The sequence below is a fragment of the Taudactylus pleione genome, unplaced genomic scaffold (genome assembly GCF_031769625.1).
Source record: "Taudactylus pleione unplaced genomic scaffold, aTauple2 ptg000172l, whole genome shotgun sequence".
NCBI lineage: Eukaryota > Metazoa > Chordata > Amphibia > Anura > Myobatrachidae > Taudactylus > Taudactylus pleione.
In genome coordinates, this window is record NW_028284574.1 from 10,098,638 (window position 1) to 10,114,375 (window position 15,738).

At 45.8% G+C, this 15,738-nt stretch overlaps 1 protein-coding gene across 2 annotated transcripts in view; it reads right to left on the reverse strand.

The window, feature by feature from the left end:
• TRAF3IP3 (TRAF3 interacting protein 3) overlaps positions 1–12,730 on the reverse strand; it is a 108,064-nt gene extending 95,334 nt beyond the window's left edge. Inside the window, exon 1 of one of the 2 annotated variants that reach the window (XM_088475436.1) lies at positions 12,478–12,730. The gene's annotated coding sequence lies outside the window, so the exon portion shown is untranslated. Of the gene's footprint in view, positions 1–4,397; positions 4,471–12,477 lie in introns of those variants that run through there. The other variant, XM_088475434.1, reaches the window with a different exon arrangement.
• Positions 12,731–15,738: the final 3,008 nt, after the last annotated feature.

Here is a 15,738-nt window from a genome sequence, read left to right on the forward strand (position 1 = left end):
TGTTTACATTTGGATGTAATTCAATTATATGGCACGCCTCTCAGTATGTCGCAGTACAAGCAGGGCCGGTGCAAGGTTCCTCGGCACCCTAGGCAAAGCTTTAGCTTACCACTTGTACTTTCACCCAAGACCACTTTCATCACATGCCCTGTGCTGCCTAACAACTTTTACAGTCTTCTCCCGAGGCTGTTTTCTGCGGGCGCATCGCCCGGCAGAAACAGCCCACCGCCCGGTACCCCCGCCGCATTCCCGGTCACCCTCCACCTCCTGGTGTGGAACGCTGGCCTCTGAAGCGACCAGAGGCTAAAGAAGCCTCCGGTCACTTCAGAGGCCAGCGTTCCCAGTGATGCACTGCGCGGGTGACATCATGATGTCACCCGCGACATGAAGAACTTACTCTGCGCGCCTGCTAGATCCAGTCACAGGGAGGGAGTGGGAGCGCCGCCGCCAATCATGTTCAGGTAAGTTCTGGACTGGGACCAGTCTGGGGGCACTGCATATGGGGCCGGTCTGGGGGAACTGCATATGGGGCCAGTCTGGGGACACTGAATAAGGGGCCAGTCTGGCGGCACTGTTTAAAACATTATAACAGGGTTTACAACATTTTATTATTGCGAAGGCCCCACCCGGCTACTTCATTATACCACCCGGCTGGAAATATTTTCTGGGGAGAACACTGTTTTATCTCACATACCCAGTGGCAGAACTCCCGGAGACAATAGAGTCATTTGCAGCCGGGCGCCAGCCCTGATGGGGGCACCTGGCTCCATTGCCCCCGGCAGTTCCGGGCACTGCATGGAGAAGGAGCGCCGCTGATTGGCGCTCCACCTCCAGTAGCTTAACTACGGGCGGTGCAGGGGTGCGGTCGCACCCCTTGCACCCTCCATTTGCCGGGCGCCCGCTGAGTGCGTTACTAGCGGGCGCCCGCTCCTTCTTCCCTCCCTCCCCCTGGCGCCAGCGGCAGCCGGAGCTCACTCCTGAGCTCTGGCCCCACAATGCACTATGGGAATGACATCATGAAGTCACTCCCATAGTTCCGAGGAGCGGGCGCCGGGGACGGAAGGCAGCAGCACTGGAGGGGGGATTAAGGTAAGTATTTATTTATTTTTTGTGTGCGCGTACGGTGCTCACTACAGGGGGCTTACTAGAGGGGGCATTACTGGGGGCACTACAGGGACTTACTACTGGGGGCTTACTACTGCGGGCACTACGGGGGCAGTACAGGGGGCATTACTGGTGGCACTACAGGGGCTTACTACTGGGGGCACTACAGGGGCTTACTACTGGGGGCATTACAGGGGGCTTACTATTGGAGTCACTATTGGGAGCACTACAACTGGGGGCACTACAGGGGCCCTTACTACTGGGGGCACTTCAAGGCGCATTACTACTGGGGGCACTTCAAGGCGCATTACTACTGGGGGCACTACAAGGGCATTACAACTGGGGGCACTACAGGGGCCCTTACTACTGGGGGCACTTCAAGGGGCATTACTACTAGGGCACTGCAGGGAGCATTACTACTGGGGACACAACAAGGGCATTACAACTGGGGGCACTACAGGGGCCCTTACTACTGGAAGCACTGCATACGGGGACAACTACTTGAGGTACTGCATAGGGGGCCATTACTGGGGGGCTCTACAAAGGCAGGCACTGCATAGGGGGACCTCTACAGAGGGCACTGAACAGGGGGTCCACTACTGGGGGAACTGCACAGGGGGTGGCGGCGGCAGCTGGGGCTGGCATAGGTGCTGGGGGGGGGGGTTAATTTTTATTTTTTTACCAACATTTATCTTGCCTCCGGGCACCTGGGATGAAGTTACGCCACTGCACATACCCATATGCCCAACTTGTCCCTGACATGCCATTCTGCACATTATCTCGTTCATCACATGAACATCTGCTCACCAACATTTCACATGCCCTCCTGCTCACCATCTTTTACACCCATAGCTTTTTACTTACATACACGATTGCCACAACAAAGAAACAACAAGAGTTCTATTTAGATAGAGCAGTATGGACCACTAATATTAATTTAAATCTTCATACTTTATTGATATCCCTGAAAACATATAGGGGTCTATGTACTTATGATTGCGTCACTGCCACGATTATTGTGTATCCATCTCGCCAGGAATATTTTCATTTTTAATGAAAATATCCCACACTATGTACCAAGGGAAACTCTTAGGCACAGCGGTTGTGGTAATCGATGTCCCTGCGAGCTACATCCCTGGCACTGAAGTGAAAGGCTTCTCCATGGTAAGCTGACGCTGGATATGCGCACAGTGTCAGCTTCCGGAGCAGGCTGTGGGGGAGAAATCGAAAAACCTCTCTCCTGTACCCTCCATAGGCTTACAGTAGTTTACATCATCTGAAGATGGTGTAAACTATAGGGGCTGAACTCTGAAAAGCTTCGGTTTTTTGAAGTTTAGTACATAGGGAACTGCGATCTGAAGTGCTAATTAGCACTTTGCCGGAGATTTCGGTGAAATCTCCTGCATTGTGCTATTAGTACATAGCAACAATACATAAAATTATGCATTGCATAATGTTATGTAAAAATCAGCTTTATACATATGCCCCATAATTAATTTCCCCTAAATTGGGATCCTGATAAGTGAACTGTTAAAAATAATTATAGATAAAGAAGGTGCAAAAGAAAGGAATAAGGGGTCTATTCATTATGACAATTATCACTTGTGATAATTATGTTGTAAACTCGCTGCGAGTTTAAAAAACAGTTTGAAGGCATTCACCCTGCCTCATTAACAAAAGTATCACTTCCGAAAAAGCTGCTCTTTTAGTGGAGTCAGCTGATACTTTTCCCCCTACACCTGCCATGCCCTATGGATTCCCCTGACGCTTCCAGTGTGTGTCTGTCAAACCCCCCACGCCGCAGACTGAGACATCTGTAACTCCGGTTAGGACTAGACTATACAGCGCAGATGGACCTGTGACGTCACACCCACGTGACCCGGCCCGAAAGGGGGAGGGGCGGGGATGCTAACGGGGGACCAAAAGTGTCCCCTCGCGCGCTCGCCACGCTTCGGGCACGGTGGCTCGCAAAACAAATATATTTATTCCCCTCTCTATGCCCTAGTGGATGGTAACACAGGAGCGGTCCAGCCTCCTGCAGCAGTCACGTGGTGGATACGTCACAGAGGTCCTTTCTCCAACTAGGAAATAGCAGCAACCCTGTAACACCCACTGCTGCTGAGGCAGCTTCCTGTTGACTCTGTCCCACCCCTCCTCCCCCCCTGCTGTGTCCCTTAGGTTTCCCTGGTGTTCAGTGTGTCCTCGCTCCCCCGCACCCTTCAAAGTGAAAAGGTGTTCCAGTGCAAAGACAAGTAGGTCTGGTCATACTACATGGAGGCATAGTAATGTCATACTAGGGGGTGCCATGTCCCTCTGGGGGTTGGCATCCCATCCTCCTTCCCCTTCCCTAAAGGCAACATGTGCAAAATTTTGCAACCAAGTTCGGAATTCAGCAAATATATTACTGCTCAATTTTTAATATCTTTCTATTCTCTAATTTCTAGTTCTTATTAAATAAATATTTTCAAGGGTTGGTACTGGTAGCCCTGCCCATAGAACAGCCACAACCCTGAAAATGAGATAAACCATAATATGAGGCTCTTATTACATATATGCAAGACGATTGTGGCATCAAGCACAACTGTATATACAAGTATGATTAGCACATTGAAAATGTTCATACTTATCACTTAACATTGCTGATCCATGTCTCCCAACATTTCATATAGCAGAATCATAACACAAGATGCCCCTCCCACAATATGGCAGAACCACTCACCAGACATACAGTAACATGAACTGATCATTGTTAACCCAGCTCTATTAATACATTTTATTTACTCAAACGGCAACGCAAAAATCAGATATCACAGATATTATATTGTTACACCTCTGAAATGTCCTTTTCTGCACAAAGTTCCATTGCACATTATTTTGATATAACATGGCTCATTTCTAATTCTAAGCACATGGTTGTAATATATGATTATACATTATTCAGTATTAATTAAATCAGTGGTTCTCATCCTCAGGACACACTTTCCAGATACACCTGTGCAGGGGCACAGGTGTATGACCAACTGTCACATCCTAAAGATCCACAGGTGACCTGGAAAACATGTTTGGGATCCTAGGGACCGAGCTGGAGAACCCGAGTTAAATAATTGCCTCATTACAGTTTTAGAGAAAATGTAAGTATACTGTATTGTAGTTATATTCAAAGAACTGTATTCCTCTGTATGCAAATACTTGCCAAAGTACAGGTACCAAATAGTCTATTTGTAAAGCACATGAGGTACCTAAATTGAACATAATAACCTCTCGACAAAAAATGAATAACAATGCTTCAGTACCTCACTCCACCATGAGTCCTTACAACACACAAACTGGCTGTCTGTCCTGAGTAAATGAGGATGTTGCAAATATCTCCTGATTGGCTGCTGAAGCCGTCATTCTGCAGAAGGCAGGAAACTGTCCCGCCCCATAGGCTATAGCTGCCTGCACCTGAATGCGTTACACTGACAGATCTTGCAGTTGATCTTCTCTGTGACTTTATTATTTGTCAAGTTTTAAAACATGGACATAAAATAAGTTAATGTTGCAATAATAATAGTTTATGAAGGGTACAACTGTGTTTGCAGGACAACTTGTATTTCGATGATGCATCAGCACCGAAGGACAGCATCTCACTTATATAAAGTATGGATAGCATTTCTCATCAGTTTTTAATTATACCCATATACTTTGATGATCGTTTTATAGACTAGCAATGTGAAACTAGAACTTGCTTTTCATAATATTGATTTTAATATTGTCTACTGTATATTATACTGTACCTGTTTTATGACTTTTGTGTATGGATAACTTCAATGATGTTGGCCACTATAGGACAAGCCACATATAGGTAATGCTTGCACACCCGAGAGCATACAACACAGGGTACTAGAACTGACAAGTTACATAAGTACACCAATAAGGACAAATAAACAATTTTCAGTGTGCAATTAGCCCAATTATGTAGAGAAGACATGTAGTTTATATACCAGCAGTCGGGATGCCGGCGCTTAGAATGTTGGAGCCGGAATCCCAACACCAGTCAGAATTCCGGCACCAGCATCACGACCACTGGCATCCTTACGGTAAGTTAAGTATTAGGGTTAAGGGTTAGGCCCGCAGTGGTTACCAAACTTTTTTGAATCCTGGCGCCCTAGTGTATCAGAATTGTTTTCACGGCACCCCTAAGCCAAAAGTTTGTTATTGAGAAATTCAGAAAAAAATGTAGTGAAGTAGTAATGTGAAGTAAATTGTGCTCACCTGTCATCCTTAGGTTCAGTTATGTGATGGGGACAGGTTTGCGCTTCTGTTTGTCCACATATTTACATTACATTGACCATAAATAATTTGATTTGGTGCTGGACCACCAACCTGAGGCACCCCTGCAAGTGTCCCGAGGCACCCCAGGGTGCCGTGGCGCACAGTTTGGGACCCACTGGGTTAGGGTAAGGCACTAGGGGGAGGGTTAGGCAGGGCTGTAGCTAGGGCATACTTACCGAATTTTAGCTCCCTCCTTCCGGGAGGGAGCTGATGGTCTTTCACAGCGGGGGGGTGTCACTTCAAGGGCATGGGCATGGTCGAGCAATCGCGTCATCCTGGCCCTCTTTTCACAATGCCGCGATTAACGGCAATCTGAAGTAGGGGGCAGGGCTACGGTGACACGATTCAGTGTGAATCGCGTCACGGGTCCCCGCTGCTGCCGTGGTTTATAGTAGAACCACGGGGGGGAGGGAGGTCAGTGGGATCGTCGGGGTGGCATCCAATTTTGGGGAGGCTCCCGGCCGAATCGGGAGGGTTTGCAAGAATGAACTAAAGGGGTGCCGCCGAATCGGGAGGGTTTGCAAGTATGAACTACAGCGGTGCGCCTGGCTGCTCTTCAGTCTGCAATCTCCAGAGCTCCGCCCACCGGCTCAGCCATATGCACATATGTCTTTCCCACTGTGCAGTGCACTTCTGAATAGCTGATCGAGGAGCCATGGAACGTTGGATGCTACAGGGCGCTCTGGGCCTGATTCAGACCCGGTCGCAAGCGCCGAGCGCTCGCAACCGGGTCAATGGTGGCCCAGAGCGCATGCGCACGACGGAGCCGGCTCAGTCGTTAGTATGTGCGAGACCCGGATAGCGACGGGCAATCCGTCGCTCCAGGTCTCGTACCAAAGGGGGTGTGCTGTCAATGTTGAGTGACAGCACGCCCCCTTTGGTGGGCGGGCCGTGGGAGTGGGTGCCGAAACGGAGGCGTTCCCATGTGAATGCCTCCGTTTGGGGGCGGCCCCACTGACATCACGAGTGATGTCAGTGGGAGAGATTTCGGCTCTGTTAGAGCTGAAATCTCTCTGGGGCTTGCGGCAACGAGACCCTACCACAAGGGTCTCGTCACAAGCCCAATGGTCTTGACCATCGCGACCATCTTCCTGGCCGCTCGCTATAGCTGTGGGTGGTCACCCATAGCTATGCGAGTGGCCAGGAGGCCGTTCTAAAAAAAAAATAGCCCGGCCCTGATTCAGAGCGAGCGCTCTGTCAGAGCGTCCGGCTCTGAATCAGGGCCTCTGTCACGCAAGGCTGAGCTCATAGATTGACTGCCGAGTGGTGAGTGCTGTCTCTGTCATGACTGACCATATGAATCGTTAAAGTCAAGAGCAGTTAGAACTTGACACGGAGGGGAGGGAGGAGAAAAAATCAATGATCAAATCAATAAAGAAAAAAGAAAAAACACTATTCCTGCTGCTAGATCAGGCTTAGGCAGTGTTTGCTTAGCAGCAACAGATTGTCTAAGCCTGATCTAGCAGCAGGACTAGTGTTTTATAGTAAAATTTATATTTATTCCTAATACTGGAATCATTATTGTTAGAGTCGCTAGGTGCCTAGAGGCAATAGTGTGTGGCATAATGTTTAAGGGGCACTACTGTGTGGCATAATGTGTAAGGGGCATAATTTGAATTGGGGGTTCTAATTTTTGGCCCCACCCCTTCTCTGCGAGAACACGCCCTTCCTGGGTTCGCGCACTGTCCCTATTTAAAATATGGGGGGCGCCAATGCTCTTTCAGGCACAGGGTATCAAAATGTCTAGTTACGGCTCTGGAGTTAGGTTTAGGCTGCGGTGGGGGGGAGGGTTAGGTTTAGGCTGCGTGGGTGAGGATTGGTTTAGGCTGCAAGGAGAGAGGTTTAACTTTAGGGGGAGGGTTAGGATACTTACCTGCAGGTGTCGGTATCCTTTTTAGAAGTGGAGTTGTTGCCCTTTGCAAACAATCAGATTCTACTTATTTATCTAGCACAATGGTTCTCAAACTCGGTCCTCAGGACCCCACACAGGTCATGTTTTCCAGGTCACCCAGCAGATGCACAAGTGTACTCATTACTCACTGACACATTTTAAAAGATCCACAGGTGGTTATAATTATTTCCCTTTTGATTCTGTGAGGAGACTGGAAAACATGTACCGTCTGGGGGGTCCTGAGGAACGAGTTTGAGAACCAGTGATCTAGCACATTCTAAAGCATAATAGCTAGAATCTGATTGGTTGTTATGGGCAACAACTCCACTTCACAAAGAATGGTAACCTGATGAGTATTAGAAGTTCCTCTATTTGTAGGCACAAATATACAGGATTAGAGAACAAATAAGGGTGCCGTCTCTGTAACGCTATTATAAGGAATGCCTATGAGTCTGTCAGCACCCTAAAATACCAAAAGTGGTAGAATAATGAGTAAAAAATGTCTGCACTTATTACCTGAACTGGGCACAAGAATAACACACTCCAATCCACAATGAAATAACACTATTTATTCAATATGAATACTAGCTGATATCATATAAATAAAATAGACACAATCTTATATATAATAAACCCAATTGGCCACAGTAGTTAAATTCTGTAAAATTGGGATATGCACACATATTAGAACCATTTATATGGATAATAAAAAACAACACATGAATTTAAATATAAAAGGAAACCTCTAGAATATTCACACAGAGTTATCAAACCTCTAAAAAGATATTTCTCATTGATTTCCCAGCCTTCCATAACTGCAGTGGTTAGAATTATCAAATCCCGCAGGTTTATATAAAGTTACGGTCTTACAGATATCCAGTATAAAGGTGGTATCCCGTGGTAGATATGTACCGGTTAATAGGGGTGGTGTTACCATCGATGGCCAAATAGCAAGTATCCATCGATGGCTACAAACTATTCAATGGGTGACCGTAGATGGTTTCACCAACCGATGGTCATCCCTGTTTTGTGATTGTCTGGCCCATGGGCCAAACAGAACCTGAGTGTGGGGCTTCGCAGGTGCAGGGGGCGGCACCTTGTAGAAAAACAATTCAGTTATGCTTAGACATCGATGGAGGGAAACCAACTGGTTCTCTCCCATCAATGGCAAAAGCATTCGATACCGGCCATAAACCATCGATGATTATGAATCATCGATGGTTGATGGCTATCCTTACCAGTTAATGAGCTAGTATTGCTAAACAAGGAAAATGGTAGGCTGAGTCACCGCTGTAAACCACAGGCTGTCCTGCCATTCCGATTGTCAGGATATCCTAGCGACCATCCCAAAAGGTCCGGCAGGTCACAGGGTCGATGATTATACACGAAGGGAGCCAACAGTTAAAGGTATGCCGTGGGCGCTTCCCCATTCTGCATCCTGCTGCTGCCAGATCCAGCCGGGGAGGAATCTCACTATATGCAGTCGGGAAGCCGGCGGACCTAATCCTGACAGCAGGCTTCCCGACTGTCATATCCTGGCAAGGGTCTAAAGACAGGCGTCGATATGCCGACGCCTGTCATTAAACATATGCCGGGAGCCCAACGCCCGGCATCCCGATGGAAGGGACGCCGAGCGCGGATAGCCGCAGGGGGGAGGGTAAGGTTTAGGCTAGAGGAAGGGGGGGTTAGCGTTAGGCACCCCACGGGGGGACTTAGGGTTAGGCAACCCCCCTGGGGACTTGGGCTTAGGCGGCAAGGACGGGGGGGTTTGGTTTAGGCACTTAGAGGGGGGATTAGGGTTAGGCACTGGGGGGGAAGGTTAGGGTTAGGCACCCCTAAAGGAGGGTTAGGGGGTAGAAATAGGTTAGTATATACTTACCTTTAACGATCGGGATTTCCTCCTCTGCCGGGATGCCGCTGTCGGGATTCCAACTGCCGGGCATGGGTCCGGTGGTAAATCATACCGATTCCAATCTCACTGACAGCCACACTCATCAAGAAAAATTCCTGTGAGGTCTATAGCACAGTGCAGGGAGGATCTGACAAGTAGTTAAACAAGTAACTGCTGCAGTAGCCAACAATTGAATAGGTAGTTTCAGCTGATCAAAGGTCAGAAGATCTATATCAGTGCGTGCAGTCCACAATCCATTTAGGATTTATATTTCCTGAAACAGGTTCCAATGGATGTGCAGTAGGACCACAACTCAGTGTGTAAAGTGGAATACTGATGAAAAGCACAAAGCATGGACACTCTTAAAGAATTGTGGACTACTCATCTCCATTTGCCTACTCATCTCCATTTGACTACTCCTGATAAATTTGATGGTGATCTCAAGCTATGCAGGGGTTTCCTTAACCAATGTGGGCTTAATTTCAAGTTGCAACCAATTAACTATCCCTCGGCCAGTATCAAGGTTGCATATTATATAGCCTTGCTTTCTGGAGCTGCTCTGACATGGGCCACCCCACTCTGGGAGCGATCAGATCACATTCCCTCTGATTAAGGCCAGTTCCTAGTCGCCTTCTGGAATATTTTTGATGAACCTGGGACAGTAGTTTTGACCACCAGTGACAATTTACAGTTTCCGCACACTTGGCACAGTTTGTCATAGAATTTAACACACTGGCCTCTGAATTAGGATGGAACATGAGGCATTGCTCGCTGCCTTTTGGCAAGTTAGCCACCTGGGACTTACGCACTAGCCTTGAAAAATGTATTCTTTATTAAGGTGGATCTACATTTTAGAACATGAGCCCAGGAGAGACGAAGGAGTGAACGAGGTAAGACCAAAGTGGTACCTCATTCCCTGCAACAGCCTCCAATTACATAGGAGCCCATGCAAATTAACCACTCCCAGCTCTTGCTTGAGGAACGTCTCCGGAAAATTTTTGTCAATATTGTGCCAGCCCTGGACACATTTTGGGCACCTGCTCCAAGAAACCAGGAACTTCAGCACCTAGTGGTTTCCGGAGAGGCCAGTCTAGCTGTGTCTGTACACTCTTTGGCACAACCTGACTGTACCTTTACTGTTACTTTAGAGTAAGTACCCTCAGGGAACCAAGATCATAGAGGCATTAATTTACTCTGGAGCAGACGCAAACTTTATTACTTAGGCCTTGGCCCATGACTTAGTCCTTTCTGTGACTCTGCTGTATGTGTCCATATATCTTACCACCATAGATGAGAGTTGCATTCCAGGAGGGATCATTACCCACAAAACTTCAGTTTCAAAACTCAGAGTGGGGGTGTTGCACTCCAAATTAATCACTTTCCTAATCATTCCCAAAGCCTCCAATCCATTAGTGCTTGGCTTCTCATGGCTCCAAAGACACAATCCTTACATTGACTAGTCTATTCCTCATGTCATATCCTGGGGTTTGACTTGAAATGAGACCTGCTTTCAGCATATTCTGTCTCTTCTAGCCACAGTCTCTGCTTATCAGGTACTTCTTCCACTTCCCTACAGTGCCTTTCGAGACGTCTTTAATAAACAAGCTGTAATATACCTTAACTCTAATGTACAGTATATCCTACCTTCGTTAGCCAACCACTTTGTCCATCACTCCTTGTGTCTCTGGCAGGCTAGTGAATCAAAGCATTATATGACAATTTTGGACACATAAAATCTCACAGGCTGAGCTTTGTATTATCTAATCAGCAAGTGGTACCCCAAATAAATGTCTTTGCAGTTGATTATCAGGATTCCGCTCCTGCTCCATCAGTGTCTTTGGCAGCAGTTTTGCTTCCTCTTGTCTCAACACCACAGCAGAGAGGTCAGGTTCCCCACCCCAAACATAGTAAAAGCACAATCAAACTGAATGCAAAACATTAACATACAGTATATAACTTCTTCACTAATAATAGCTAAATGTAAGAGTTAAAGGACTTTCTACATATTAATATAATGCAGCAATAAACCTACAGTCCTACTAAATATATGTAAGAATTATTCTACAAATCTAAATGTTTCTTTAAGATAAATTCTATAGACCTAGACATAGAGATTTTTAGCAAAATATGAATACTACTTGAGCTCAATGAATGTCCTTTTAAATGCTTGAAGGTCTTTTAATGTGACAGTGGGCCTGATTCAGAGATGTGCGCAAACTGATGGTTTACTTACATCTCCAATGTTTTCTATACTGCACATGCACAGAGGCGATGAGAAGGGTTTTCCAAAACAGAGGCATGTCCAATGCAGATTTACTGGCCTCTGCAGTGTGAAATCCCCGTCCATCCTGAGAGATATACAATCTTCACGGAGAGTGATCCGATGCTGTGTCTTCGGAAACAGCAGAATGTCACACAAGCATGCAGGAGGTGTCTATTAACAAAAGACGCCTCTTGCAGCAGCAGCATGTTTTTGCACAGCTACTGCACCATCACCAATGACGCAGCTGCTGTGTTTACTGCATCCATCTCTGAATCAGGCCCAATGTCCAGGATACTATGCAATATATTAGTAACTGTAAGTAGCTTGAACTGGGGTAGCCTGGGTCACATTTGAGTTTTTGTGTACACGTTGATGCCTTTATTTTCAAGGGGTGTAACGGGAATGTCGTTATTAGACCAGCGGCCAGGATGCTGCTGGTCTAAATCCCAACGGCTAAAGCCCGACACAGGAGATAAGATAGGCGTCGAAATACCGACGCCTATCTTAATCCCGACGCCGGAATGCAAAAGGACGCCGTCCTGAACAAAGTAAGTCTGGGGCATTTTAGCAGGTAGCCATATGAGGAGATGTTAGATTTAGGCACCCCCGGCGGGAGTTAGGATTTGACACCCCCCCGGGGAGGGTTAGGCTGTGGAGAGTGGGGGTTAGGGTTAGGTACCACTGGGGCGAGGTTAGGCATTCCCCCCAGGAGGGTTAGGTTTAGGGTGCAGGAAGGGGGTTAGGTTTAGGCACTTCCGGAGGGGACTTAGGGTTAGGCACCACCCGGGTTAGCGTTAGGGGAGGGAGAGGGGAGGATTAGGATACTTTCCAGCCCCAGTCAGGATCTCCTTCTGTCGGGCTTCTGCAGTCGGGATTTGAACCGGCAGCTGAACAGCATCCGGTATTGCAATCTCATTCTGTGTAACGTAGCGCTGTTATAGATTAGCAAAAGCAGCAATGTCTATCACATAAAATGGATGTTGGCATATGTATGAATAAATTACTTTCTTTTACCAAATCAATAGTAGGTTGGAGCTTCCCCTCTGGAATGTAGGCACAGCATGCACTTTAGCAGGACTCTAGTCTCTCTTGTCTCTATTCTCTGTATGAAACCACTTCAGTTTCTCCTGCTGCAGCTTCACTATTTGAATACAAATATTGCTTGACTCTGGATCTCACATGCAGCTTGCCTCTATGTATTATTGCATACTTAGCAACTTTTATTTCTTCCTCTCCAGGAGTTGCTTAGAGAGGAAATGTGTTCTCTGCAGCTACACTGTCACACTTCACTAAACCATCTGTTTACTCTTTTATCAGATTGCCCATTAAACACTCTTCTGAGCAGCTCCAGTGGTGTCTCTCCCTCATAAGCAGCACTCTCCTGCATCTCTGGCACACACTACTCTGCCAAAGGTCCCCTTTCGTGCAAGTGCTCAGCTCTCTCCTCTATCCCTGAGCATCATGCAGCCAATATTCTCAGAGTTGGTCCCTTTTTCAAAGTCCTAGATTGCTTGGGACACAGGAAAGTGATACTACGCAAATGCGGAGTATCCCAAGAAACTTTAGCAATCAAAATCAACTAACAAACTGGTCTCACTTGATTGCACGACCATATACTGCTCCCTAGATAGGCACTGGAAGGGGTCATCACCTTCAAAGTCAGAAGCGGAGATAAAGGTTTGTGAAATAGCATCAATGGGAAGGCACAGCCATCCAGAATGATTTACAACAGTGGTTCTCAAACTCGGGCTTCAGGACCCCACACAGTTCGTATTTTCCAGGTCACCCAGCAGGTGCACAGGTGTAATCATTACTCACTGACACACTTTAAAAGATCCACAGGTGGAGCTAATTATTTCACTTTTGATTCTGTGAGAAGACCTGGAAAACATGTGCTGTTTGGGGTCCTGAGTACCGAGTTTGAGAACCTGTGATTTACAGCTTACATTTCATTATACATGGGACACATGGCTTATTTACAGAGGCTCTGCACATTGTGTGTACATATTGATGGTTCTGGTCAAAACCACAATGATTTCATTACATTTTTAGTGAGGACCCTTTTGAAGCATGTCTTCTCCCAGAAGAAGAAGTACAATATCCATTTTAGTTTTTTCTTTTTTTATATTGAGATTTTTCTTAATACACAATAGTGAATTTTTCCCTTTGTTATTGTATTTTATTTTTTTTATTAAACTTTTATTTAAAATAAAAAAAATAAATTTTCAAACACAAAAGTGCCTCATATAATGAAAACAACCCCATCGTCATCATACACTTCATTTATTTTAGCAATAAATAAGGCATACTTCCCAATGTTTAGGAATTCAGAATCGGGACTTGTGTTTTATTGAGGAAAGAGGTGTCTGCATCATTGGGTGGTATTCAATTTGTTTCGCACCCGCGATAAAGTTTCGCCTGCCGGACTTTTCACCTACATCGCATATTTTAGCCACGGAAACTTAACGGTGTGCGACCCCGCTATTTGCTGTATTCAATTACAAACACGCGAAAACGGACACACGCGAAGTTAAAAGACGTGAAAAGTGTTATCAGAATCGGGGAAATCCGCCGAAACCCCCCAAAAAGATGCAGAAACATTGGAGATCAATGTAGTAGTGCCCAATTAGCCCTAATAAAACTATTTGGGGTACATAAGTTCTCACAATTGCCACTAATTTGCCTATTTGCACAAGTGGTGAAGAATAACACAAAACAGTATTTTTTGGTAAAAATAAGTAGTCCTGTCAAATTTGGGGTACCTGAAAATGGGTGCTAGCATGTTTTAATGTTTGTAAAGTGAACTTTTAAATAAAGTGAAATTGCACCCCAAACATGCACCTGCAATCCCCAAAACACTTTACCCCGTCTTAGTGCAACCTCAGAATCTTATTTCGCTAGTTTACGAACTTGTCCGCCCACTTTACACTTTTTCACCCCAAATTCAAAGTATTTTTTTGGGGTGTTCTTTTTTTTAGAAAAAATTTTACGCAGTTGTCCAAGGGTTCTGAGTGGTTTCCCCACCTTTGCACCCCTAAACAAAAATTTTGCACTTCTTTTCTCCACCTATTCAGCGGCAAATCTTTCCGCCTATTACATTGCATTGCGTTTTCGCGTACGCGAAAAGCGAATGGAATTGAATAAGGCGATACTTTTCTGAAAGGCGAAAAGTCTCAATTGGTGATACTTTTTCGCGGATCTCGGCTTTTCGCTTCTAATTGAATACGTGCCTTAGTGGGCACAATTTGCAAGGGAATACCTCCCTGCAAATTGGGACAAATGTCCTGATAGTGGTACAGTCCCCTCTAATGAGGGCTCAAGATGTGTGGGAGGTATGAATAAGGTTAAACTGAGCACTACTTTATAATAAAAAGGTAACCATTTCTTTTATTTAAAGGGTTGTTACTAAAGGGGTAGGAGGCTGGATTCTGATATGACATTTACACTTTGACAGTGCACCTACTAAACACATTCTCACCTCTCTCATGCGGGTTTAAAGAAGTGAAGGTGTTGTCCATAGCAACCAATCAGATTCTCCTTATTATTTATCTAGCACCATAATCTAGAATATAATAGCTAGAATCTGATTGGCTGCTATGGGCAATACCACTTTAGTGAGTATACCCCCAGGTATGTACCTCCATGTGCGTTTTGCAGGTATTTTACAGTGAGTGCACCTCGGTTTTGTTTTGGAAATGACATAGGGCCTGATTCAGCTTTGGGAATAGAGTAAGATAAACCATGCTGCAATGCAAGGGATGCAAATACATAAAAAAAAATTGTATGTGGGGTAATGGCTGCTTTTGCATGTAGCCCACAATACTGCACAACTTTATTTTTAAACTGCAATTTAGATGTCAGTTTGGACACACCCCTCCCAAATCTAACTCTCTCTGCCCCACCTGCAGCATGGTTTCACCAAGATACTCATTTACTATATCTAATACCCCTTTCAGACACACATCCAAATTACCGGGTTAAACATTTCAACCCAGTAATTTGGTGATTTACACGGGACCTTCTGCTGTCTGAAGGGGTCATCCCGGGTCTAAATTCCCGAGACTTCGACCCAGGAATTTGAGTCGGAGACACAGGAATTTAGTTGCGGGTTGATTCTTTCAGACAGAAGAAATACACGTGTATATCAGCAAATTATCCGGGTTGAATTTTTTTGACCCGGTAATTTGCTCTTCTGTCTGAAGGGGGGTACAGACAGAGAATGGCATATCAACCCGGTACGCAAAAGTCGGAAAAAATCCGTGTTTTTTGTCATTT